The sequence below is a fragment of the Patagioenas fasciata genome, chromosome 1 (genome assembly GCF_037038585.1).
Source record: "Patagioenas fasciata isolate bPatFas1 chromosome 1, bPatFas1.hap1, whole genome shotgun sequence".
Classification (NCBI taxonomy): domain Eukaryota; kingdom Metazoa; phylum Chordata; class Aves; order Columbiformes; family Columbidae; genus Patagioenas; species Patagioenas fasciata.
In genome coordinates this window covers 8,000,480-8,028,127 of record NC_092520.1, presented here as the reverse complement: position 1 = coordinate 8,028,127, position 27,648 = coordinate 8,000,480, and the positions used below count along the sequence as shown (strand labels likewise).

Sequence of the window (27,648 nt, the reverse complement as noted above, 5' to 3'; positions counted from 1 at the left end):
CAAGAGTAACAGGGGAAAAAAAATAGATCATATATTTCCTTTCCTTTTTTGTATTTTTTTTTAATCTTGGAAAGGAACCAGTCCCAAAGCCAATTTCCCACAAAACACAGAGGGGAAATACTATATACCAGACCAGAACCAGAAAAGGATGCATCATTCTATAATCCTTTCTAAGTCAGATTAGTTTTATATAGGTTTTTCCACTGCAGCTGGGCATAAATAGGTTGTGAATAGGCAGGGTAAATAGAAGATCTAGTGCTTAGAGCACATAACTTGGGAGCTGCAGGCTTTGGGGTAGCTGCAGATGCTCAGCAGCCCAGCCAGGGGCCATCCCATCCCATCCCAGCAGCACCGACTTTGCTGAAACTCCAAAAACCAGAAAAATCTGCCTCCCCATAGAATCGCAGAACAGTTTGGGCTGGAAGGGACCTTCAAAGCTCATCCAGTGCCACCCCTGCCGTGAGCAGGGACATCTTCACCAGCTCAGGTTGCTCAGAGCCCCGTCCAGCCTGGCCTGGGATGTCTCCAGGGATGGGGCATCCACCACCTCTCTGGGAAACCTGGGCTGGGGTTTCACCACCCTAATTGTAAAAAATTTCTTCCTCATCTCTAGCCATCTTGCTCCCTCAGGTGCTTTACTCCAATGTATGAGACAGCACAAGCAGCTGGTGCTGCGCAGAAGGCAAAGAGCTCAAGTTTCTGGCATTTGACCAGAACTGCGTCCCCAAGGTGCCAGCCCAGGTTGATAGCACTGGCCAGTGGCTTCACGCACCACATGTGTCAGCAGTTCCTCCAGCGAGAACTGAAGAAGCCTTTGGGCAAGCACAGAAATCCTGGGGAGAGTTAGAAACAGAGTGATTAAGTGACCTCAGGATTAAGCATAGCTGTTCACTGGTTGAACTCACTGACTATAATCCCTCCTCTGCATTCCCTAAATTATTAATATTCTCTGGTGAAAGCAATTAGTTTTTAAAAAGAGCTAAAGCATCATCTTCTGAACAGGAAAAGAGAAGGGGAGCAGAGTGAGTGTATATATACACACATATATATATATTTTTATATATATATGTATATATATGTCTCTTCCAATCAAACATGGCCATTGCCAGAAAAAAAGAGGCTTGTCCTGGCAGGAGAGCATTCAGGCACACAGCAATGCAGTACCAGCACATCCCTCTCTGTATCACGGAGAAAGACCATCACAGATCCAATGCAGGAAGAAGGTACCAATAGTCTGGCAGGAACCTGAGATGGTCTTTCATATCAAATGATTTAAAACAAGGCTGATGTTGTTGCAAATGCTCTCAAAACTTCATGGTGAGGACATCCCTTCAGCTTACCTCACAGCAAGCCCTAGCTGTCATCCAAGGAGAGAAGAAGGCCTGGAAGGGAGTGGCTTGTCTAATACACATAATTCAACATTTTTGTTTCAAGGATCTGACCTTTTGAAAAGCACTTGCCTGTTTCACTTTCCAACAGATGCAGTCTCATGGCACATAATAATTTTGCTGTTATAGCACAGCCTGATAACCAACTCAGCACAGGATGTCTGCATCAGCCTCTCAACACTGTTAATTTCTGACTTCCTATTTACCATGGATTGTTAATATCATTCCTCCTTTCCCCAAACTAATTTGTAACCCCTTACCACACAGAACTTGTCATCATTAAGCTGATACTTGCACAGGGCTTGTACTTCAGGGTGTATTACATCTTTTCCAACTGCTTCCAAAGGACAGACACCTATACAATGCTGTCTGTGCTGGGAATAGGCTGGATACACAGTGTGTCACGATTAAGTGATGTGACCTCCAAGAACAAGAAATGTCACGTGCTGATCTCATGCATTTCGCAGCATTTTTCCTCTTTCACCCCACTGAGTTCATCACTGTGTGGGAATCTCAGATACTCAGCCCTTACCTTAAGGAAATGCTGACAAGTCACACCTGAAAAAAGCAGTAATGGTAAAATGGTTTATTCTTGTGTAGGACACCAGGAACCACAAGAGTTAGAAATCCAAACCAAACACAGTTTCCTAATGCAATGCAAGAGCATTTTTAGAAAAACCCTATGGCAATCTACATAAGTAACTAGAAATAATTTGTTCCTGGTCTTTTTCTTCACCCTACAAAGAAACACCTTCATACCCAACCACTCTTGAACATCTGGAACATCTTTCTTATGAGGAAAGACTGAGAGAGCTGGGTCTGTTCACCCTGTAGAAGAGAAGGCTGAGAGGGGATCTTATTTATGTTTATAAATATCTGAAGGGTGGAAATCAAGAGGACGGGATCAGACTCTTCTCAGTGGTGCACAGCAATAGGATGAGAGGCAACGGGCACAGGAGGTTCTGAGTATGAGGAGAAACTTCTTTACTTTGAGGTGCCAGAGCCCTGGACCAGGCTGCCCAGAGAGCCTGTGGAGCCTCCTTCTCTGGAGACATTCAAACCCACCTGGACACCTTCCTGTGTGATCTGCTCTGGTGAACCTGCTTTAGCAGATGGGTTGGACTGGATGATCTCCAGAGGTCCCTTTCAACCCCAACTATTCTGTGATTCTGGGATTCTGCACTCAATAACCAACTGTATTCTGACACCAAAGCACACAACCCCAGTCTCTCTAGTATGTGGTATCATACACCCATCAGTAAACGTGAGAGGCACCAAGCCACAACTCAGTCCTCATTTTTGCTGAGGTGCTTTGCAAAGTCAAACATATGCAACTAGAAGTCTGCAGTCTCCATCGTCTTCTCCCACCCACTCTCCTGGTGCAGCTGGTTGCCTGCCCATAAGCCAAGCTAAGGAATAAGGAGAAGAAATATGAAGAAATAAGGTACCAAATTATTTAAAACCAAACTGTGCCTTTGATATGTGCCTAAGCTGCAGAAAAAAAGTAAGAACACGTGTAGAAAACTGGGTTAACTATATTCCAAGTCTCACCACTTCAGCCGCCTCTTTCTTCCCCTTCATTTTACTGGTGGGAAGTGTAATGTAAGTGGTAAAAACAGGGAAATGAGAACTTCAGGTTGCAGATTCTATTTGCGGTTTTTCCACTGACTTGTTGTGTGACCTCAGGCAAATCAATCTCTCTGCACTTCAGCTTAACCTTCTGTAAAATTGACATACGAATGCTTTGACTTACCCATAGGCTCACAGTAGGGTGTTACATAGCTTAATTAGTTAATGTTTGTTAAACACTTAGAATGAATGGTTCTATACAAGTTTAAATTATATACAGGTTGTACTTTTATAAACTCTGGCTTATAACCCTTGAACACATTTGCCACAATGTCTAGTGCAACCCTTAAGATTGCTACTGTGGTGTAATAAATTATACTTTAAATGAACCCTTTCACTGGAGTGACTGTGACTTTAGTTGTCTACACTTAACATTTACAGTCATTGCACTAATTGGTCTAACCTTGTATTGCAGGTTTCCATGAACATCAAAAGACTTCATTGGTCATGCTTGAATTTGTTTCACTTTATGTTCTTATGGGTTTAGCAACAACTAAGAGACTTCATGTAAATTCACTGACATTTGCTGGTCTCCATTGGAAGAAGAAAATCTTGTATCCCTTACACAAGTCCTTGCAGGTCTAGAATTTCTTTTCTGCTCTCATTATCTTCATTTTCATGTAATTGATTGGTTTATGGACTCAATACCAGTTCTTTGTAACTTCACTCATTTAGGTTTTCACTCAGTATGAACTTATGTATTTATTCATGAATCACAGAGCCGTAGAATGGTTTGGATTGGAAGGGACCTTTAATGATCATCTAGTCTACTCCCCTACTGTGGGGAGAGAAAATGTAATTTTAGAAATTTTCTTCACTAGCTCTTCCAGGGAAGAAATCCTGTTATGTACCCTGAAGAGGGCCTCTCACCCCCTAAGACTTACAGTAGGCATCAGGATAGCAGGAGGAAATGTTTTACAAAAAATTGTGTTCCCAAAGTCACTGGTTTTTATACCAAATTTGATCTTTAGCATGAGGTGATTAATGTTATGAGCATAATACTGTGCTTATTAACAAAATATATTTTTTAAAGAGAAATCATTTGTAAAGTTTTACTACAGCATATTTGAAAATGTCTGACAGTAAAACCCAAGGAAGCAGAAAGGGATAAGCTAATTAAAAGTCATTATAGAAACGCTAATGAAGGAAGTAACCCACAGCCCATGAATTAGCACGTTGTGCCTCAGTGTCTTATCACAGAACACTAAGAAAAATATGAGTACAGCTCCATATAATGGTGAGCTGCTGACAGAGGAAGATCCCATCTTAACTTAAGGCATGGGAGGAGTTCAGAGCAGCCATCTTAGACACACAAATGCTACAGCAAGCTGGCTTCAGATGGGCCAGACAAGGCTAACGTTGTCAACCCCTGACATTAAAACAGCTGAAGAGTTAAATACAGGGATTTCTATTAAGCTTCTCCATGAATCAAGATGTATTCTGGAGAGAAAGTACGTTTGCCACATCTGCTGCAAAGGCTTGGTTGGATATCATGGCTGCTGACAGCTGGAGCAGCAGAGATGGGTTTGCATTCGTATGTGCTAAAACCCTTTGTGAAAAGCCACAGCAACACGGAGCAACTCGGGGCTTGCAGAGTGATGGGAACTTACCACAGATTCTCAGGGGCAACTCTGCATTGTGCACATGGACTCAGGCTCCATTCAAGCTTTGTAAATGCCTCCTGATTGTATCCCACCTCAGGGATGGGTTCATTTTAAGACCCAGTAACCCAAGCACAGCTATCTGGGTCTCTCTATGCGGACCAAGTGCCTGAGCTCCTGTAGGACTTGTCAGTGCTAAACACCTGCTGCTATTCGAGATCCCCACGGCGTAGGTAGACATGGCACAGGACTTAACTGAGATCTTGGCCTTTCTGGAGATGCGAATGAAGGTTGGGCAGGCATCTATAATAACACAAGGCTCTTTAACTCACGTGAAGTGTAGAGGGTGAACCAGCTGTCTATTGGAACACTGCCACTTCAGTTGCTTCGCCAACATTGTTGACCTAACCTCTTTCCATGGCAATAGGAGCTGAGACAGTGCAGGTGTCAGCACCTAAAGGCAAGTCTCCTAACCTGCAACTGCACCTCAATCCAAGCATCCTTCATGTGAGAAGGTAATACTGAAAACCGGGGTAGATTCCAGAGATTTTGATGGCATTTCTTTCCTTGAAGTCAGAACTTGTTCTGGACAAAGGTCTGGTCATTGTATTTGCATTATTTTTCATACTTTTACTGTTTTGCTTTCTCTGTTAGTAGATAAAGATCTAGGACCAATTTCAGTGCGGTAGGTCTTCTTTTACCACAGTTCTCCAGTAATACATTATTACCTTTGAAAGATTTCACATTGTTAATGAACTTTCTAAAAAACATCAATATCTCAGTAAAGCTGGTTGAACAAAATTAATTTTTCAAGTTTGATTACAAAATAATTTTTGCAGACAGCTTCTTGATGAATGATTTGAAGTCAAAGTTGGAGCCTGAGGACTGTGCATTTTCCATGCATGCACACCTACAGAAGTCTGTTGCTAATTATATTTGCTGTTAAAACAATCTTAAACTGTGGAGTGGAGCCTGAAGAACACTCATAAAACCTGGAAAACAGTGTTTTCCTGGAGCGTTGTTTCTAGCACAATGCAAATATTGATACAAAAAATACCTTTTGTCCATAAAAAAAAAAAAAACAAAGCAGGCATAAAGCAGACAGATATCAGAGAAGCAGAGCCTTAACAATGATTCTGCTACTAACTCACTATATTGCCCTCAGTAATTTACTCTGTGTGTTAGAAGCACTTACTTAGCACACGTTAAGGTTGTGAAGATCAATTTGCTAGCATTTCTATCATGCTTTGATGAAATCAAACATGATAGGATAAGTTGTCTTATTATATTCCTTTTGCTAAGCTTCCCCTAAGAAAAAGCCAGGCATTGTTCTAACAAGGTAATGATATTCTATCAGTTCTTGGAACGATAAATCACGTCAGAAAGCACAATTCAATTCATTATTTAAAATCATGTCAGGAAGTGAACTTCATTTTTTAAAATTAAGAGGAAAGATTTCATATTATATCTTGAATGTAAAAAGATAATTAATAAATATTAATTACATGAGATAAATTATTGAAAAGTTCTCTGAAGGCAGGCAAACATAATGAGGACTTGCAAACCTGTCTCTAGACAGTAGCTTCAAATTCACTGTGGGTAGATTACAAATTTTAAAAGTAACACCAGATTTTTGTCTCTTTTGTTGACACTGATAGAGGTGTACCTTCTTTCTATACCTACAACGCCAAAAAATTCACAGAAACATAGAGTGGGTTGGGAAGGGGGTATAAAATACACACAGAAGCCTAAGGAGAACCATACAAATACTCCCTGCTGCCGAGAGAGTCCTAGCTCCATGCACAGTGAAGTTCAATGTTCGGTGGTCAACTGCAGTGTTGAGTGCCCTTCATGTCTTGAAAGACTCTTCAGAGGGGTGGAGGACAAAATTACTTGACTGCTGTACTAACAAGACTTTGGCCCTTTTGCCTCTTCCTGAAACCGTCTGTAGCCTGCGAGTTAAGAGCTTCTCCCCAGTGACGCGAATTCAGGTCTGAACCTGCATAAGCTTTAACTTCCATTCCACCTTCTCTTGCCTAGGTGAGTGCTCTCACTTACTGTCCCGAGAGAAGAAAGGGTAAATGCAATGAAAGAGGCTATTGCCCCGTGGGCTCTTATTCTTGCAGGTTCTGTGAGGCAAGCTCATTCTCCTCACATGTCCATGCACTTTTTAAGATCTTACTGGGCTAATGTGTGAGCCCTGACAAGATTGAAGCAGTTCTTTGCACAATAAACTCGGCAAAAAACCCAGTGTAGACAATTAAGCCCTTTTTGTGCTGAATTGTCTCGAAAAGGGGATGTCACCCAGGTATGCTATGCAGTCAAATGCATGGAAGATAGCGAGGGCAAGCTCTAGTAATGGGACCTAGTTTGGATTTTATTCACCTGTTTATGATGTGATGGCTTGTGCTTTTAATTTGAAAGTTTAAGTCTATGATAAGTAACAAAAATGGGGCTTCTCATGTGAAACCAGCCTTTAAAGGTGAGTTAGGTTAGACGAGTGCAGATGTGGTATTGCCAGGAGATCTGCAGGTGCCAATCAACACTGCAATGGTAAAGGCCGAGTGATCACAAAAATGAGGAGGGGAGTAAAGGAGATTTAGATTATTCCTATTACCACCCATCCACGCACAGAAAAACCTCTCGCTGGTGTTGTGAGAGGCTGACTTCTCCCTGTGAGATTGTCAAACTGCAGGACAATGATTCAGGCAGCAAATAGTCCATAGACATATTTACAAACCCAGGACAGAACAAGTTAGACAACTGGAGAAAACTTAGTGCTTTAACAAGGGATCCAACAGCGTCTTTGGCTGCAAACAACAAAGCTGAAAGATGGCATTATGCCTGTATATTTAATTTACTTCTAATTTCTCTTACTGTTCTGCATTGCAAACACAGTAGCTGCACAGTGGTGGGAAAGAACATGCCAGGTGGTTATGGGCTCAGAATTACCATTTTGTATATATTATCTACTTTCAAATGCAACGTTAATTAAGGTTCAGACATGGAAACTGACAAATAGTGGTCTGCAAGTGTACAAGTTCTTCTGAGTAATGAGAATTTCTTTCACAAAGTAAAAGTGCTACAGCGTTGTGTTCAATATGGAAATCTGGGATTCCATTCAATGAATGCATGCAGAGCGCGCTGCAGTTAATTGAGAAGATGTAATTAAAGTACCCACGAGCCGCCAGCATGTGGGGACACCTAATGGACATTACAGAAAGCAGTGCATTATGTCGGACTACTATTCTCAACGGTTTGTTTCCCAAAAAAAGCCGCAGCTGAAAACTGATGCTGGTAAACCAAATGCCATGTGACATAATCCCAGTCATTAAGTCATAGGAACAAGCTCGACTGATCAATCAGCAAAACTCACATGGCTGCTCAAGCAGACTTGACTGACGTGACACAAAAGCAAAGTAGCTGGTAAGCAAGTTTCCGAGCCTGACGACTGTGCGTACAAAATCTGTCAGAAAACCCCACAAATCCTGGTATGAACCAGGAAAGATCTACAGAGAGGCTGAAGGGCTGCCAGCTCCATTTGCTTGCCCACAAGGAGCAGATCCTATTCTGCTGCCCCACGGATGTTCATCAGAAGGTACAAACCTCCAGGCAAGAGCTCGGCGGACATGTCTGCAGGCTGTGACCATTCCATCTACACCAGCTGTCCCTGCCTGCATGGGTCAGACCCCTGAGATATTTTAACAGAGAGACCAAACTGGAGAGATTGCTCTATCATATTGTTCTATTGAAACCCCACCTGGAGTCCTGCATCCAGCTCTGGAGCCCTTAGTATGGGAAAGACATGGACCTGTTGGAGAGGGGCCAGAGGAGCCACAGAAATGATCAGAAAGCTGGAACAGCTCTGCTGTGAGGACAGGCTGAGAGAGCTGGGGTTGTTCAGCCTGGAGAATGCCCCAGGTGGACCTTATTGTGGCCTTTCCATAATTAAAAGGGGCCTGTTGTGATAGGACAAGGGGTGATGGTTTTAAACTAAAGGAGTGGAGATTTAAGTCAGACATGAGGAAGAAATTTTTTACACTGAGGGTGGTGAAACCCTGTCCCAGGTTGCCCAGAGAGGTGGTGGATGCCCCATCCCTGGAGACATCCCAGGCCAGGCTGGATGGGGCTCTGAGCAACCTGATCTGGTGAAGATGTCCCTGCTCATGGCAGGGGTGGCACTGGATGAGCTTTGAAGGTCCCTTCCAACCCAAACTATCCTATGATTACAGCCAAGAATGGGAGTTTTTTATTCTGGTAAGGAACCACTTCAGTTCCCTACAAATATTTGCAGGGTTATATTGCTGGTGAACCAGTCAAGGGCGGCAGGAGAACGGTCAGACACAGAGCAGCCTGCCCGCAGCCACCACCAAGCTTGGGCTGCTGAATGATTAATGAAGTGACGGATTTATCCTGCTAAGAGAAGGGAATAGCTTGCGGTCCTTAATGGCAAGAAATTTAAAACTGATAAAAGGAGGGGGGTGGGGTTTGGTTTAAGCAAATCATAACACCAAATAGGCCCCTCACTTCCCCAGTATATTTGTGAACTACACCACAGGAGACAGACATAACGAATAACATGAATAACAGAAACTTTCTAATTTGATTAGCGCGATAATATCTTAGAGATCAGTTATATATCTGTTCACGTGAGCAATATCATCAGCCTGACCTCATTTTTATGAGACAAAATCTTTAAGAAGCCAACTACCCTATGACATAAATTTAGACATAAACGTGAAAATTACAGGAGCTCTTTCAAACTGTATTCAGTATTCATGCAAAGGGCTTGTGATGTTTAAACTTATAAAAATGGATAAATAAATCCTGTTTTGTTCTTTGATCAGAATTTTGTTTCACTCTGAGGAAACCCATCATGTTGGGGATCTCTATTGATTAGACAGTTGTGTATGGGTAAAACCACGGAGAATCTTCATATTATGCCCTTAGGCTAACGCACAAAGAACTGCATTTGTATGCATAAGGGATATAGCTCACCCTGCCACTTGTGAAAGGGCTGCGAAGCTGTTCTACTTAGATTAAAAATAAAAGTAAATAGTCTTCGTATTGCTGTATATATTCAGTATGGAAGAGCTCATCTACAGAGAAGCCAGAGTGAAAAAATTATGCATTCACAATGGTTTGAAGAAAATTGGACAGGACGAGGATGTTACAGAGTATGGGAACGGTAATTAACGCTAGATTCTGCTTTTCCAAACTGAACTTGAAGTATCACTACAGTGTTATGCTACAGCAGCAGCCACGTAAAACCAAGAACCTTTGGAGGGGATGAGTGGTCACTTCTCTTGGTGTTCATATGGCAGATCTGCATTTATTTCATGGGCGCCTTGACCCTGCATAGAACAGGTAAAGAATGTGGCTCTTTAATGGCCTGTCCAGGACTGGGGAAAAGCGTATATTAAAAACAAACCAACAAACAGCATGCCATAACATTTCATTTCCTTCCTTAGTCATTATTTAAGACTCGATTAAAAATCTCCAAAAGCTCCAGTGTTATCATGCCTTTAATATTTCAGATCATGTTCATTATAAATAAGCTTCTTCTAGAATAAGGTGATCTAAAACACAAGCTGTCAAAATCTTTGTTAGATATAAACTGATAGCATTGGAAACATTCTCAGCTGAATAATAGCAAAGTTTATGTACATGATATTATTAACAGCTCATGATCTTTTACATACACTGTTCATTTACTAGAACCTATGGCCTCAAAAGTTGCCATCAGTTCATGTTTAAAATGAGATTTTTCTTTAGCAGCTTTTTCTAAATGCCCTGTCAGTGACTGTCCAGAATTCAAATAGCACTCTGCCATGTAATGGAAGTATTCAACAAGATGACTCAACATCAAAATATAGTGTTTTGTTAAGAAATACCTGTAAAAAAGCTATCATTCTTCCCAAAATCACATTAGGCTTTTTGGGAACCAATAGAGGCAAATCTTTTTTGCTTTTTTTGCAAACACACCTCTAATTATGAGTCCTAAGCTGTTTGAGGGTTTTTTTTCAGTTTAGTTTGGCAAATGTATTAATCTTTAACGAGCCTAAAAACAGATACTTGAAATAGAGTTTTACAGATGTTTCCAGAATATTTTCCCAAAGACAGACCACAAATGTAGCCTCCAAGACCCAATCACAGACTTAGCTGTCTGGAAAATGAAAATCCATCATCACACAAATGGCACCAAAAACCTGACTGACAGAATAATGTTGGAAGAAGGAGAAAATCAAAACGTAAAGGGTGAAAATGTAATTTTTGCCTTCTCTGGTGCCCTGCAGGTGGGATGTGCAATTCCCTGATGTCCTCTGATGTGTCTTTAGCGGGACGGTACAAGCCGAATAGCAGATGAGCTGCTTGCCAGGTAACCAGGCCAGTGACACAGGGCAACCAGAAACCTCTGGGTATCAGCTCTTGCCCAGTACACCTCTAAATGTAAGATAAGGAAGAGGATAAGTACAAAGGCAGGTGCTGCTTGAGCTGCAAAGAGTTAAGGCCAGATCCCATACAAGCACCTGGCCCATCTGGATCCTGTCTAATCAGTATTTTCTACAAGAGAAAACTTCCCTTCCTGAAAATTCCCAGTAAGTCTGCTCTCTTCTATTGACCTCTCCTGGAAATTTATCTCTCTGTGAGAAGAAGAGCTTCAGTCTTGGTGCTATGAACATATTTGCATGAAACCATGCGTAAACATTTAAATTATAAACATAAGTAAATAGTCTTTTTGTTGTTTTATAGTTTCGTAGTGATAATTGGACCTTTTAGTTTCTCACTGTTCAAAATTACATCCCTAAAACACTCTGATACAGACTGATTAGTATGTGGTATAAACTCATGCAAAATCCTTTTTTCTTCTCCAGAAGCTATTTTCTCTAGTATCTATTAACTTTCTTCCTTTATTTATTCAAGATTCAGTACTTAAGAGCCTAACTCAGAATTGAACATTTATGATATACACACACATACCCCCGCAACAGTCTGACACTGGAGGTTCAGCTACAGAAATTGAAGATTGCATCTCAGACAAGTTGTGAATAAGAAAAGGAGCAGTAAAAACTCCCAAGCAACTGGATCTATCCAGAAACACGGAGGGAAACAGAAAATTTAAAGCAAGAGTTTGGCAAGCAGAGATAAGAACAGGCAGATTTTCTTTGGATTATTTCCGTCACAGATGTACTAGATTTGTACATTAGCCTGTGACTGAGGCAGAGAAAATCATTTATCAGAATCTGCAGCACAAACATGAATATTGAGCTCCTAGACACGAATGAAGCTATTCAGAGAGATACAATTTCATAAGAGAACTCAAAGGAAAGAGGGAATAGTTGAATAATGTATAACAGATTTGGTACTGCTGAGGCAAATGTGCAATTTTGGAGGGTTTGTGAAATTCCTAATTCTGGAGATCAGATTGTATTGGGAATAACAGACCCAAACCTTGGAGAAAGGTGGAGAAGTGGGGTTGGAAGGGGAAGTGAAGAATTCCTTATCCAAACCACAGAAAAAAAGAGAGAACATTTCCAGGATTTCAGACCACAAATGAACCCAAGTGCAGGTTTTTGGAAGGACGAGAAGACAAAGTGGACAAGATTAGAAAAATCTCTCCAGAGGAATCTGCAGACTGCAACTAGAAGGAATTTTCAAGATCAGTGTGGAGGACTGAACCAAAACAGGTCAGAAGGAGTCCGAAGCTCCATCTCACCTTTGAAAAGACCTTCCATATTTGCAAGAAACAGAAGCCAGAATGTACTAAAAAGAAGCAAATTGCTACCATGGCTTTATTCAAGAGGCATTCGCATGCAATGCCGGCAGTGAGTTTTTACTGATTAGATGACAATGGCTGGACAGCTTAATGTGATATCTGAAGTTACAGGAAACCATTTGAAGAGAAAATGTACTTGTACTGAATACAGATGAGTGACCACAGATAATGCTATGGAGAAATGATTCTGGTTGTAGCTTTATACGAGTTTGACATAAGGATAAAGGAAAATCTTGAAAAGATAAGGTTTGTAATTGTTTCAGGGAAAGAACGTATCGATTCAAGGTCTGAAAACACGGCAAATGCTCAGCCTCATTATGGGAGCTTACGCTGTAGGACAGAAGCTGATGAAGGTAGAAAATCAATTCTATGATGTCTTTAATGGCATTGGAAAGCTGTCAACAGATACAACAGAAGGATGATGAGACTCAATTGTCCTGTCATAAGAGTTGCTAGAAATGTCCCTGCAGTGCTCAGGCATAAATGCCAACAAGTGGAAAAAACACCCAAGTCCGATGTATGCATGTATGTATGGTCAAGAAAACTTCCTTATCACAGGTGGTTTTGTTTGCCAGTGTTACAGTATGAGCTGAGACTTTCCGAAAGGAATACCAGATATTGACACCTTATTTGATAAGTTATAACAACAATCCCTTTAACAATATTGAAGGAACTTTATGCCTCAGGCCGTATTTTATTCAATAATAGTAGATTGATGTGAAACTTGAATATTTTTAATAAAGAGGAAAGTAACATGACAATATTCCCCATGAAGATAATTCAATAAGTTGCAGATCTATGTAGATATTAGGATGTTTGTTCATGCCAGAAATACTCATGTGCTGATTTGGAATAACTATTCCCACTATATAGAAATAGCACTATTAGAAAATAAAAAAATGAGATCTCTAGCTTTACATATGCACATTAGCATGTAAAAGACTTTACCTATAAAATCCTGGACCTGGCATACCAGATGTGCTAAAGATAAATAATGGGCCACAATTTGATTGTTCTGAGTTTAAATGCTCTTCAAAAATTTAAGCACACTACCTTGAACTCAGATCATCCACAATCTGATGGTTTTGTGGGAAAAAGCTGTGAAAACTGTTTAGAAGATGCTTGAAAAAAAAACCCCAAATGAATATAAATTTGGATTTTCAGTGGCATGCCTAACTTAAAAAGCAGCATCTTTGATTCTGGGCTTCAGAAATAACAGCAATATTATAGAGACAGGCCCAGAGACCAAGCGATTTGCTCAAGAAAGGGTGCATAAAAAAGGCAGAGATAGAACTGAAATTCAGTTCCTGGTTAAGTTCTTGTCTCTATATCCCACTTCCCAGGACAGAAAATACACATCAAACAAGTTATTTCATTATTTAGAGCTTTTTTTTTTTCTGAGTTTGATAACTGGTTAAATAAAGTAGTAAGTGAATTCATCGCACTGAAAGTTTGATCATTGTTTGTTTGTTCCTGTTTATTTTCAGAAGAGGGCTATCCTGACATGCAGCCAAAGACAATAAATAATTTGCATACTCTTCAAGTCTGCTTCATTAATTTATACCACAGGAAAATACATTTCAGTACTCATCAAAGCAGCTTCACATCACACTGAGGATTTCTTATTAAATGATTCACAGGGTCTACAATACAGTATCAGACCATCAACCTGCTGGTCCAGTCCCTACGCTGTAAGATGTGACTGTGACCGTGACTCATTAGGGAGAAACAGCAGAACTTCTCAATGGGCAGATAGGACATAGACTAGAACCATCCTTGTCCCTGCTGGTGGCAGGCTCAAGCCATGAGACCATGACATTTCAGATCCTTTTTCTCAGTAGTAACTCTGGATATTTTTGCTGAACACATGAAATATGCAATCTCTTCTTTTATTTACTCTTTGGCTTGGATTTCTTCTTATGGACTCTTTCCATTACCAAAAAAAGAAAAAAAAAAAAAAAAAGAGCTTCTATAGATACACACTTTTTAGTTCTTAATTATGTAAAACAGCCGTTTTTGTGTCAAAAGGAAAAGAATATTCCAACTTCTTTCTTGTGGTTTTGGATCCTTTTATCCATTTTCCTCTTATTTGTCTCTTTCTTAAATGAAAAATAGCAATTCATTCAATTCCTTTTTCATATAAGAATGCCTCACTTCATTCAGCTCTATCATAACCCTCAAGCTCAGATATCTCTTTTTTTGCAATAAAATGGCCAGTCTTGAACAGTATTAAAACAGGCTTCACCAACTGATTTATGTAAAAGGCTTTATAAAAACCTTTTTGTTGTTTACTATCCCATTCTTTAGGAATTCTCACAACCTGCCATCCTTTCTTATTACAAAAGTGCATGGAGCAGAAGCCTTCCTTGTACCTTCTACAATGATGCCATGTCCCTGCCTATTGAAGATATACCAGTCATAACGTGTGTTTTGGTTTTATTATGACATAGAGTATATTATTCAGATACATTACGCACATTCAGAATGCCAAGGTTCAGCTGAAACACTCCCCAGAGAAGGAGAAGCTGCCAGCAAGGGACCTAATAAGGCCAAGAAGCAAATAAAATTACCAAAGACAGTACAGAATACACAGGGGGAAACAAACAAGGAAGCAAGGAAATAAATTAACAAAGTGAATCTCAAAGCATTTCTTACAACCTGCCTCTGTTTTTCCAATAAAGAAATAAATAGATTGCATATTTTGATTCTCTCTCAACATATATGCAATTATATTTCAGTTTTATATCACTGTTTCATGTCTATTCTAGTTTAATAACAGGGATATCCAGTCATTATCACCTCTTAGCTATTGAAGATCTCCGTAACACTGGGGGAGCAACCTGCATCCAAAACACTATGAGAAAATGGACATATATGCCAAGAACGCTTCTATTTGTGGTCACTTCTTCTGTTGGCAGTCCCATTAGAGGAACGAAGTATTGATAAAATCAAAATTCATTTTATGTTGTGTGATATCTTAAAAAAACCCAAGAAATTGCGCCAAACTTATTTAAACAATGGTTAGTTAAATTTCAGTCTGTCTTGAGGGTTTATGTTCCGCTAAAGTGTTTAATTAAAACAGTTACAAATTTCTAACTGAGCCTGTTTCTGAGATGTTTGTAAAGTTATTATGACAAAAACTCCATGGCTTCAGTCAAATGCACACAAGTTTAACTTTATGCCTGTGAAGGGTCATGTTACAGACAAATGGATCGCTCACAACTTTAAATGAAGCACAATGGTACATCCCTGCAGAATCAGGTCAAAACGTGATACTCCCATTGAGTTTAAAAAACATACTTTGACAATCCTGAATAACAGCATTGGCCTGACAATTTATACTGAAAACAGAGAAAAAAACCCTGGCAAATGCACTAAGGAGAGCTCATAAATATTAATTTGACATTTTCACTAACACAAATAAATAACAGCTATAAAGTCAAGCATTTACAATAATGGGAGATGCTTGTGTGTTCTGTACCTTATACATTGTGGGGTTTGGTTACTGTTTTTCCATTGTTTATGTTTCTGATCCAATTTGCTCTCCAGAGTATGCTGCATCTTACTGGGAACTTAAGCATGAATTTCAATTTTTTTTCACTTCAAAAAGGTAGATGAGAGAAATGGATAGAGGACCTGTCTGTTTACTTGCCATTTGAAATGCAGATAGAAGTCATGCAGTTGCAGATAAAAAGAGTCCCTCCTTATCATACCAAGTAGCAGCGGATAATTGTGATGCATCATGAAGCATAAGCATTGTCAAGAAACAGACACATTAATCTTGGGAAATGTCATCAGATAGATCAAGACACACTGGTCAATAAAAACCAAATGACTTTGTCATTCTGGAGATTTAAAAATATATATATATATATATACATATGTAGGGTGACTTAACTTTGAAAAAGCAAGAGGACTGATAGTTCTGTTTCAATAGCATTTTCCTTTATCAGTTTCAGAGATTTTCCTCCTGTTTTCTTTGTTCAAACAATCTAATCAAGGCCTCCCTCCTTTCACACCCTCTATCAAGCAGCTCACTCTGAAAGCCTGCTTTGTTTAGAAATATGACATATGGACATTCAACCTCAGAATTTCTAGGATCAGCACCTTTATGAGACACCCTCAGATACTGCATCCACCAGCATGTGGCTAGATGAATGCTCTGACTATGCCATGAAGCTGAGGGATTTGTCACTGGCTATAATCATCTAAGGGAAGAAAAAAATGTAGTTGTACCTGAGACAAAACATAAGGGGTTTTTTTTTACATTTATTATATTCTTCTACAAAGAATATAAAAGGATTCTGGTACTGCAATAAACCTTTCAAGGTGCATGACGTCTGCCTGCTCTTCTGCTTGCTTGGGGCAACTACAGATTTTCTGAAAATAATCTGATTTTTCAAGCTGCACAGAATGTCCCCAGTGCTCAGGTCCTGTCCTCCCAAACCTGGAGGGTAAGTGGATGAAAGGACTTGTGAAAACCACCTCTGCAGTGTCATGGTTGAGACGGACAAATGACATAGACCAAGTTCTTCCAGGATGAAAGCAGGAGATGCCATTTATTGCCACAAGTGCATTTTTATACAGTTTTACCAATTTGTGTGTCTCTTCACTATTGGTTACAAGTTACAGCAGTAACATCTCATTGGCTAATTTTGCTATCATCAATGTTACTCTTCTACTCCCTTCTCCCTCACGGGTACATCCTTAACATCTCCGGATACTCCTTTACTCCCATCTTTCTCACGGGTAGGCCTTCATATCTTCAAGGTTAATTTCTGTTCCCATACCCTCTGTCAGGGAATCCACAGACCCACCGTAGTCCCCCACACTGCAGGAATCAGTCTCTCGTAAGTCATTTGCTGTAATGAGTTAAGCCACAAAGACTTCCTCGCTGCTGTGCAAAACCCATATTTACTTCTACCTGCCTCAAGATCAACAGAAGCTGTGGCAAACAGTAATGAAATAAATTATATTGTTTGCGATTAGGTGATACCCAGCTGGCTTGTTTCCAGGAGATGTGGCTTCATCTTGGTTATATCACAAATATAATGGAGCTGAGATGAACAGAGTTGTAGTGTCATTTGGGGCAGAGGAGGAAAAAGACAGAGTTGCAAAGGCTTGAGATGGTTTCACATCCATGCCTACAGTGAAGTAAAGTTTATCTCTGTGTCCCTGAGATCACGGACCAGGGCCCTGTTCAGACAGGTGACTCAAAAAGAAAGATCCCTGTTTGAAACAGAAAACATCTGAGGCTCCCAGCCAGCCAGGGAATACAAGAAATATCAGTCAGCATGAAAGGGATCTGCCTTGGCACACTATCAACTTGTCAAGGTTTCTGTAAAGCATCACAGGAAAAAAAGGACTTCTAAAATGACTTGAAAGTTGCTTTGTTGCTGTTTCAGAGAGCTCCTTCCAAACATGAGAGTAAGCACGGGAAAGGTGATGATTTGAAGACGTAAAAACAAGAGGAAGGGAGCTGGCATCATTGGCTCATCAAAGATGGAAGCTGACATTTAAAAACGAACAAGAGATGACAAGCCACATGGGGATGAGACAAGAAGGTTGTTCAAAATGAAAATACTATGTTGTATATACAGAGACAGAGGTGGCAATAACAGAAACATGGTGGGACAGTTCACATGGCTGGAATGTGGTCATGAATGGCTACGTCCTTTTCAGGAAAGACAGGCCAGCCAGGCGTGGTGGTGGAGTTGCTCTCTATGTGAGAGAGCAACTGCAATGTACTAAATTCTGCCCAGGAGCGGATGAGGAGCGAGTCGAGAGTGTATGGGTCAGGATCAAGGGACAGGCTGGCAGGGGTGATACTGTTGTAGGTGTCTATTACAGGCCACCAGATCAGACTGAGGAAGTTGATGAGGCCTTCTATGCGCAGCTGAGAGTGGCCTCACAGTCACAGGCCCTGGTTGTTGTGGGTGATTTTAACTTCCCTGATGTTTGCTGGAAGGACCATTCAGCCAGCCAGCCACAGTCCAGGAGGTTCCTCCAGTGCACTGATGATAACTTCCTCATGCAGATGGTGGAGGAGCCGACCAGGAGAGGTGCACTGCTGGATCTCATCCTCACTAACAAGGAGGGTCTGGTCGAAGCAGTAAAGGTTGAGGGCTGCCTGGGTTGCAGCGACCACGAGATGGTGGAGTTCAGCATCTCGTGTGGCAGGAACAGAATAGCAAGTAGAATTGCAACCCTGGACTTTAGCAGGGCTAACTTCGGCCTTTTCAAGCAATGGCTAGGGGAAATCCCATGGGCAAGACTGCTTGAAGGAAAAGGGGCCCAAGAGAGCTGGATTGCATTCAGAGTTTGCTTCTTCCATGCTCAGGATCAGAGCATCCCCACACGTAGGAAGTTGAGGAAGGGAGCCAGAAGGCCTGCGTGGTTGAATAGGGATCTGTTGGGTATGCTCAAGCAGAAGAGGCGAGTTTACAGGTCATGGAAGCAGGAGCTGGCCACTTGGGAGGAATATAAGGCTGCTGTTAGAGGATGTAGGAAGGCAGCTGGGATAGCCAAGGCCTCCTTAGAATTACAGCTGGCGAGAGGGGTCAAGGACAGCAAAAAGAACTTTTTCAAATACATAGCAGATAAAACTAATACCAGAGGCAATGTAGGCCCACTGATGAATGAGGTGGGTGCCCTGGTGGCAGAAGACACAGAGAAGGCAGAATTGCTGAATGCCTTCTTTGTCTCTGTCTACTCTGCTGGAGGCTGTCCTGGCGAGCCCTGTACCCCTGAGACCCCGGATGAAGCCAGGTTAATGGAGGAGTTTGCTTTAGTCGATGAGGACTGGGTTAGGGAGCAATTAAATAGTCTGGACATCCATAAATCCATGGGTCCAGATGGGGTGCATTCGCAGGTGCTGAGGGAGCTGGCTGAAGTCATTGCTAGACCGCTCTCCATCATCTTTGCCAAGTCTTGGGAAACGGGAGAGGTGCCCGAGGATTGGAGGAAAGCAAATGTCACTCCAGTCTTTAAAAAGGGCAAGAAGGAGGACCCGGGTAATTATAGACCGGTCAGCCTCACCTCTGTCCCTGGGAAAGTAATGGAACGGCTTGTCCTTGGTGCCATCTCAAGGCATATCAAGGATAAGAGGGTTATTAGGGGCAGTCAACATGGCTTTATCAAGGGTAAGTCACGCTTGACCAACTTCATAGCCTTTTATGAGAATGTAACAAGGTGGACGGATGATGGCAGAGCGGTGGATGTGGTCTACCTTGACTTCGGTAAAGCCTTTGACACAGTCTCCCACGGCATCCTCACAGCTAAGTTGAGGAGGTGTGGTCTAGACAATAGAGTAGTGAGGTGGGTTGCAAACTGGCTTAAGGAGAGAAGCCAGAGAGTGGTAGTCAATGGTGCGGAGTCCAGTTGGAGGCCAGTATCTAGTGGAGTGCCTCAGGGGTCAGTACTGGGGCCAATATTATTCAATATATTCATTAACGATTTGGACAAGGGAATTGAGTGTATTATCAGCAAGTTTGCTGATGACACTAAGCTGGGAGGACTGGCTGACACGCCAGAAGGCTGTGCTGCCATCCAGTGGGACCTGGACAGGCTGGAGAGTTGGGTGGTGAATAACCTGATGAAATTTAACAAGGGCAAGTGTAGAGTCCTGCACCTGGGCAGGAACAACCCCAGGCTCCAGTATAGGTTGGGAAATTACGTATTAGAGAGCAGTGTAGGGGAAAGGGACCTGGGGGTCCTGGTGGACAGCAGGATGACCATGAGCCAGCACTGTGTCCTTCTGGCCAGGAAGGCCAATGGCATCCTCGGGTGTATTACAAGGGTGGTGGTCAGTAGATCAGAGAGGTTCTCCTTCCCCTCTACTCCGCCCTGGTGAGACCCCATCTGGAATATTGTGTCCAGTTCTGGACCCCTCAGTTCCAGAAGGACAGGGAACTGCTAGAGAGGGTTCAGCGTACGGCAACAAAGACGATTAAGCGAGTGGAGCACCTCCCTTATGAAGAAAGGCTGAGGGAGCTGGGTCTCTTTAGCTTGGAGAAGAGGAGACTGAGGGGTGACCTTATTAATGTTTACAGATATATAAAGGGTGAGTGCCATGAGGATGGAGCCAGGCTCTTCTCAGTGGCAAACAATCATAGGACAAGGGGTAATGGGATCAAGCTGGAACACAAGAGGTTCCAGTTAAATTTGAGAAAAAACTTCTTCTCAGTGAGGGTGACAGAGCCTGGACCAGGCTGCCCAGGGGAGTTGTGGAGTCTCCTACTCTGGAAACATTCAAAACCGCCTGGACACGTTCGTGTGCGACCTCACCTAGGCGTTCCTGGTCCAGCAGGGGGATTGGACTGGATGAGCTTTTGAGGTCCCTTTCAATCCCAAACATACTGTGACTAATAGAAGAATGCAGGAAGGTGGTGATATTGTCAGTGTACTGGGGAAGGAAAATGCCTCTGCATGTTAATTTTGAATTAATTTAAATGGGAGAAAGCTGGAGAAAACAATTTTGCAGTAAGTGAGACGTCAGGTGATAAGAGCCAGTATTAGGCTTTTAGCTATGTTACAGTTACAAAAGAGACCATATCCTTAGAAGAAGGTATTCAGAAGGGTTTGCAAGATACACGAAAGCTTCCTTCATGACTTTGCACTTAAAAGAGACCAAAAGATACGTCAGTGGAAAATATTAACATTAGTCATGTTTTGGTGCTGGCTTCAACCAATATCTAGATGTCAGTCAGACCTGTCAGAAAAGCAACCCCTGACCACCGTTTGGATGGAATCAAAATGTCCTGGAGTAGGCAGGCAAGTCTGTGACCCATCAACATAGATAAGACATGATAAGATAAATTTGTATTTGTGGATAACAATAGCAAGAAACAATGAGAAAATGCGAAGTAGATCAAGGGTAAGTGTTTGTGGCATCCTCATAGAAAGCTGGAGGACAGTCATAAGATGATAAAATGTAATTCAAAACGTGACAAAAGGTGATAAAGTGTGACAAATGTGATTCAAAATATGACAAAAGTGTGACAAGACCGCAAAATATGATTCAAAAGACATCAGAGTCACTAAAGGGGAAGAATGTCCTGGGAAAAGGGTCTGGTCAATGGCATCAAGAGCAGCTGAAGGTCAGTTAGGGCAGAGGTACAGAGAGACGTTTAGCTTGATAAGAGCCACTACAGACTTTGTTGAAAGCAGGTAGGGAATGCCAGCTGGAATGAAGAAAATCTAAACCAGAATCAGAAGAGAAGGTTTTATTTTGAGAGAAAATCTCTCACTTCATCTGTTCTGTATTCTTTCATATTTTTGGCTTCATGCACATGCAATTTCCTACTTATGTAACTCCTGGGAAGGGTACGGATGGAGAAGAATTATTGAGATTGTGGTCCTGTGGCTGGATAATCTCTACTGGATGGTTACCAGGTGCCCACGGCCACTTGTTGGGATTCCTTATGGAAATACTGCAGCCAAAGCGGTCGGTCAGCAGCACTGCCTGTCCTCTCCAGGGAAACGTACCACCAGGGTTAGGTTTGTCTTCATAGAGGGGAGGGTTGAGAGCATGCGTAAGTCACTGGTTCTGCGCTACAAAATCAGGCAAAGCAAGCTGGCAACGTCTTCTGCTCCTGTGACAGCAACTCTTGCTTTCAGCTCTGGAGCTCCCTGCTCCAATCTGCAAGGTGTTATTCAAAAACAGAGGCTGTCACAGTTGCGGTGCCGCTCCTCTGTGCTGCATTGCCTCCATGGATAAAGACTTCATTTTCTAGAGCTGTGGAAACGGCACCTTTTAGAAGAAACCAGCTTTTGAAAAATCGTAATAAAACCAAAGATTAGCTTTAATAGCTAAATATTTGTGCTCTTACTTAACTTAATTTGTAAGATTATTCTTCTATTTCTCTATCACTCCCACTTTCTTAATGGATTCTTCTAGTGTTGATGGGCTTTCTTTTAATTGAATATACTCAGGATCACAGTTTCAGTAAATTATTTAGTGAGAAAGGAGAGAAACCTCTACCTCTCTCAACAGATGAACAGAGCTTCAGTTACAGTGAAATAACCAACGCACACTCATTAAATTGGTATTTAACCCAATGTCTCAATGGGTGTAGTTCCCATTAACAATCATTTCAATGAACAGAGCTCCAAGCTCTGGACCAGTTAGTGATGGATGCTAATTAGCAGCAGTTGAACAGAAGAAGCTATCTTAACTAAACAGACAAATCTCTGCACTAAAAAAGCCATCAAGCTCCCCCTTATAATGAGGTTAATTTAAACTCACTGTTGAACAAAACCAGGCCTCCAGCTTGAAGGAGACACTCATCTTCCTTCTCCTAAATGCAAAAGGGAAAATAAGTTTTAGGTTGAAAGCCTCTAGTCCTGAACTTGTTGTAAACCAACTGTATGGGCCCCATTCTTCCCTCCCTGCACAGTGGCAAAAGTCTCCCTGGCTCAATTGCTCCAGGACTAGCCCAAATTGCTAAGGTTAAGCCCACCACGGAACAGTGGGTGAAGACTCCACGTCACAGAAACTTGCATCCCCAGTAAACACTGCAGCTCCAGTGGTGGTTCACCCAGAGCATCTGCTCGTTCTGTAGCTTTCAGCTACGCTACAACACCACTTTTCTCCAAAGTCTCAAGTGCTACATTGAACATAGTATTACAAAATTAGGTACGTGTTCCCTGAGTTTTCATTTGTCTTCTAAAACATTACCATCTTCTCTAGTCCTTTGGGTTTTCTTCTTGCTCATTATATCTCGTTTTTCACTCCATCTCAGCCTCACTCAACAAGCTTCTGCAAAACTTAACGGGCAGCAGTCAGTGCCTTGTGTGAGATCACTTCACGTGTTTCTGCAGCTCCTTCATCGTTGTCCTCCTTTATTTTGCTTTTCACAACTGTGTACCACAGGTTTTAAAGTCAGCCCTGAAACTCAGTACGCTGTCCAAATGAGGCTGCATCCCCTCCACAGGAACTCCTCTGGCCAGGTGCAACAACTCTTAGAGTAACAAGGTGAGTGATGCCATCAAGGTCTATTTCCAGATGCGATGCTCAGCCTCACCCCTGACACTTAGTAAGATATTCCATTAATGTTGCATGGGAAAAGCCAGTGTTCTCTCTCAAAGTGTTTCCAGAATAAGGAAGGACCTTAGTGGCCCTTAAAAGGACCACTAAGATGATACTGGCATTACAATCGACAGATATGACTCAACGTACAAAAATTTGAACTATGAAGAAGAAGCGTGGCTGACTCGTTTTTTTTCCCTAAGACAATTTTTCTGAGTATAATCATGTCTTTAAAACGGACATTGATCCATTCCCACCATCAGAGGCCATTAGGATTAATGTTTAATGCAGACAGACCTCCAGTGAGAAGATTTTCCATATTTGCCAGATTTGTATTAGTTTATTGTTTCTTGGCATTAGCCTATTTTTTCAGAAAAAGGAAGGATGGGCTGTTTTGCTTTGTAGGATTTGCAAACACAAGTGGGGAAGGTAGGATCTTCCTAATACTGTCTGAAAAGACCACAGGTGTGAAGCATACAGAGTATCACCTCATTAATGTTAAATCTAAATAATTTTTGGACTCTCCAGTGACAGTTTGCCATGCTAAAAGCAAATGTAGCTCAACTGAAGTGAACAATATTGTGCTTGTTCACAGCTGCATTCAGAACTAGCAATTGCCTCTCACAGCAAGGTGAAGTTAATGCCAGATGTTACTAATGCAACTGAAAATAAACCTCTAGAATGAAAACAATAACATCTCATTTGGGAAAATCTATAGAAGATGTAAGAAGCCAGATTGTCAGATCTTGGGAACTAAGTCACTTTACATGAGCTGAGAGTCTGGCCCTGCACCTCTATTTCAGAGGTTCGAATTGAAAAACTGAATTAGAAACTGATAACTTAGAAGACGAATGCAAATCGAATGAAGAATGTAAATCAAAGGTTAATAAATTTTGCCAGAGGTTACTCATGTATTAAAGAAGCTCTCAAAACATTTAAACAAATTTGAATGAAGTCTTTGAAGTGCCTGAACACAACTTTCAGCTTCTACACCAGCTTACTTTGTACCTATTCGGGGACTTGTACAATTGAGTATGTTTGATGCTGGGAGAAGGGAATTGGAGGAGCTGTGTTTCCACTTGATGACAGTAAATAGGAGCCTGCAACAAAAAGTCTTTTTAAATTAAAAAAAAAAAAAAGCACTGGGATCCAAGCTTGTGAAATTAATGCTTAAGATCAGTTAAAATTAAATGATATATTTTGTTAGAAAATGAAATATATGGTTTTCTGCAAGGATAAATTGTTGGTTTTCCCCAGACATTCCTAGACAGATTACAGAAGCAATTTTTAAGCTAATAAATAGGAAATTTTCTCAATACCAGTGAGTTTAGCTTCCGGTGCTCCTGAGAATATCCAGTCAAAGAGAACTGTCTAATTTCTATTTTCTAAGTAGAAGATAAGGCTAATTATTTTTAAGTGGAACAATAATTGCCATCAGGAATTAATTCCAGTAGCAGACAAAATCCCAGACACCAATTTATAAAGGCGAGATGCTTCAGCCTTCTATTTATTTGCAGATAATTTAGTGATTTATCAACAGTGAGGACTAACCAGCAGTTTGCTTGGTTACAAATGCCTAGTAAATCTGGTGGACTTTTTTTTTTTTTTACAGAGAAAAATCTTTAAGCCCTTCTAGGAAGGTTAAATAAAAAAGAAACCATGAGGAGAAAGAATAACTAGTACTGGTGGAAAAAAATGGGAGGGGAAATTATAAAAAGAAGGGTTTAGAGATTATTGGCTCAAGAATGGACTGGTGCAAACACCAGATAAAGCAGCTCCTGTTCCAAGGTATCCAAGGAGCTGGTGGAGGTGTTCTAGGAGCCCTATGCCATGCTGCCTGCAGCCATGAGAGGACCAGGTGAAGTAGACCTTGTGGTCACTGAGGTCTCCCTGTCCAGCTTCTCCTGGTGGCATTGGACCCCAAAAAGCCCCCTGAAGACTGCAGATGCTGGAAGGACGTCACAAACCAGAACTCAACAGCTCTGTGTGCACCTCCATTGAGGTGTTGGGTCTTTTTTCGTCATCCCTTCCACCATGTTTCAGTATCCACCTCTGTCCAACTTAAAACTAACATGAGCTCCTTCTCTGCAATCTCACCCCTTGCCTGTATGGAAAAGCCCTTAGGTCTAATGCTGCGGTTGTCACCTTACAGCCCGTGCTAAGAGGAAGAAAACCCTCTTTGCAGCAACTTCTGTGACAGTATCAGTTTCCTTGGAGCTCAATATAGTTTAGATTTCTATAAAATAGTTTCACAGTCAGCCTCTGCCTGAGATATCTGGATACTATTAAACTCATAAGAGCCTCCAAAATCCATTGTCAAGAACAAAGATACCTTCTGACTGACTTGCATTTTGCTTGCACCTGTTGTTGATACAGCACAGTTTAAACTTTCCCCAGTTGTTCCATCTCCAAACCATTTGAGGACTGTTATAATTTTTCAGTGCTCTGTTGATCCACTCAGCGTATTTCCTTAGCTTGCTTTGCTCTTGATAGAATTTAATAACGAAAGTTTACGATCTCTCTCCCTTACCTCAGCAGCACAACTCAATGACTGCAATACACAGAAAATCATTTTCAGGCTGTCGCCAGCCCAAACCCACACACTTACCAGGGAAGGCTTAGGACCTCAGTTTGTAAGGACATAGAGAAGCTTTAAAGATACAAGTCACTATAGCAACACTTATTAAAAATGAAAATGCATATATTATGGTGAGAACAGAAGCAGCGGGGATTATTCAAAAAATATGGTTCGCAGCCTGTAAGCTTCTGTGTTTTAAACACATTAATGATCCCATGTGGGAATACACACAGTGTCATTATGCACTACAGATTTCTGGTTTCTGAGCATTTTTCTACATTGCATTTCTGTTTGCAAACTTTTTCTTTTCACTCACAGGAACAAGCATCCTACCTGTTGTTTTGGACAAAACTCAACATTCTTTTGCTATTTTGTGTGGCTCCAGCATCTGGAGTAGAGCTTACACAAAAACTCAAAATATTTTAGAGTGTTATACTCCGTGCTTGCTTTTAAACATATATGAGCAGAATCAGAGTCCAGTTCGCTTGGGTATTTTGGCCACATTGTCTTTGCGTTTCTCTGCCTGCCTCTGCCATTGATTAAAGCCGCTCACAGAGCTGCAGACGTGTCAGACAGAGTTCTCAAAGCACTCACACAGCTGCTGGCAGTCAGCTGCAAACATTCCTGCCCAGGGAGGTATGAAATGGAGCTGGACGCCCAGCCACCTGTTACAACATGTTTTAATAATTGAGGTTGACTGCATTTTCTATAGAAACAGAAATTCTTGGTTATCATTTATTATCAGAATGCCCCAGAGTTTAGTAGATGACGTTGTTGCTTCTCTGGGTAGACCAGACAGATGGAGAACATCCATCCTGGCCAGAAGTGATGAGCAATGGGAAAGCGTGAAAAGTTAAGTTTGAGATCAAGCTTCCAGATAACATGAACTTAATTCCCTCAACTGCAAAAAGCCTTTGTGACATTGAACAAACCATGGAATATTTCTTTATCTCAGTTTCCGGTATGTAATATGGTGATTTTACCACTTTGCAGCTGGAGGAGTGCACTGTAGGGACAGCACTGTGAGCTCCTTACTAGGGAGAAAGGAAAAGCTCCTCCCTGATGTTAAAGATGTAAGGCTATACTCGTTTCCAATGGTCAGATAAACATCAATTTCCCTGCTGGCTCTGACAGCCCTTAGAATATCACTTAGGATAAAAACTTAGAGTTATTGAAATTCAGAGGATAGCACTAAATTTTGAGTGTGAGTCAGCGAAATTGATTTCCAGACTGATCGGCATTCATGCATAATTAAAGCTGTTACTGTTCAAGCAGTTCATACATTTACCAATTATCAGTATTACAGGAGCAAGAATCACTTCTGGAAAACACTCCTGAGTCACACAAACGATTCATCTTTGGGTGCGTGAATCCTGAGAGACAGACCAGCACTTCGGGAAAGAACCTCACCCACCTAAACCAGCTTACGGTTCCCTTCACTATTCCTACTCATATGGAAGTGGGAACTTCTTAGAAACTCAGGAAAAAAACTACTTGCAACTAGTTTTTAATAATGTGTCTTGAAAGATGCCAATGCAAAATGAAAACACACTTTTAGTACTTTTCTCTATGAGTACATCAGTATGTCTTTAATCTCTTTGACTGGACAAGTGACTATTCTGTCATATTAAAATTTACACGTGACA

At 41.4% G+C, this 27,648-nt stretch overlaps 1 protein-coding gene across 12 annotated transcripts in view; it reads right to left on the bottom strand.

The window, feature by feature from the left end:
• DLG2 (discs large MAGUK scaffold protein 2) overlaps nucleotides 1–27,648 on the bottom strand; it is a 1,047,967-nt gene that overhangs the window by 921,408 nt on the left and 98,911 nt on the right. The gene's annotated exons all lie outside the window — the stretch shown is intronic.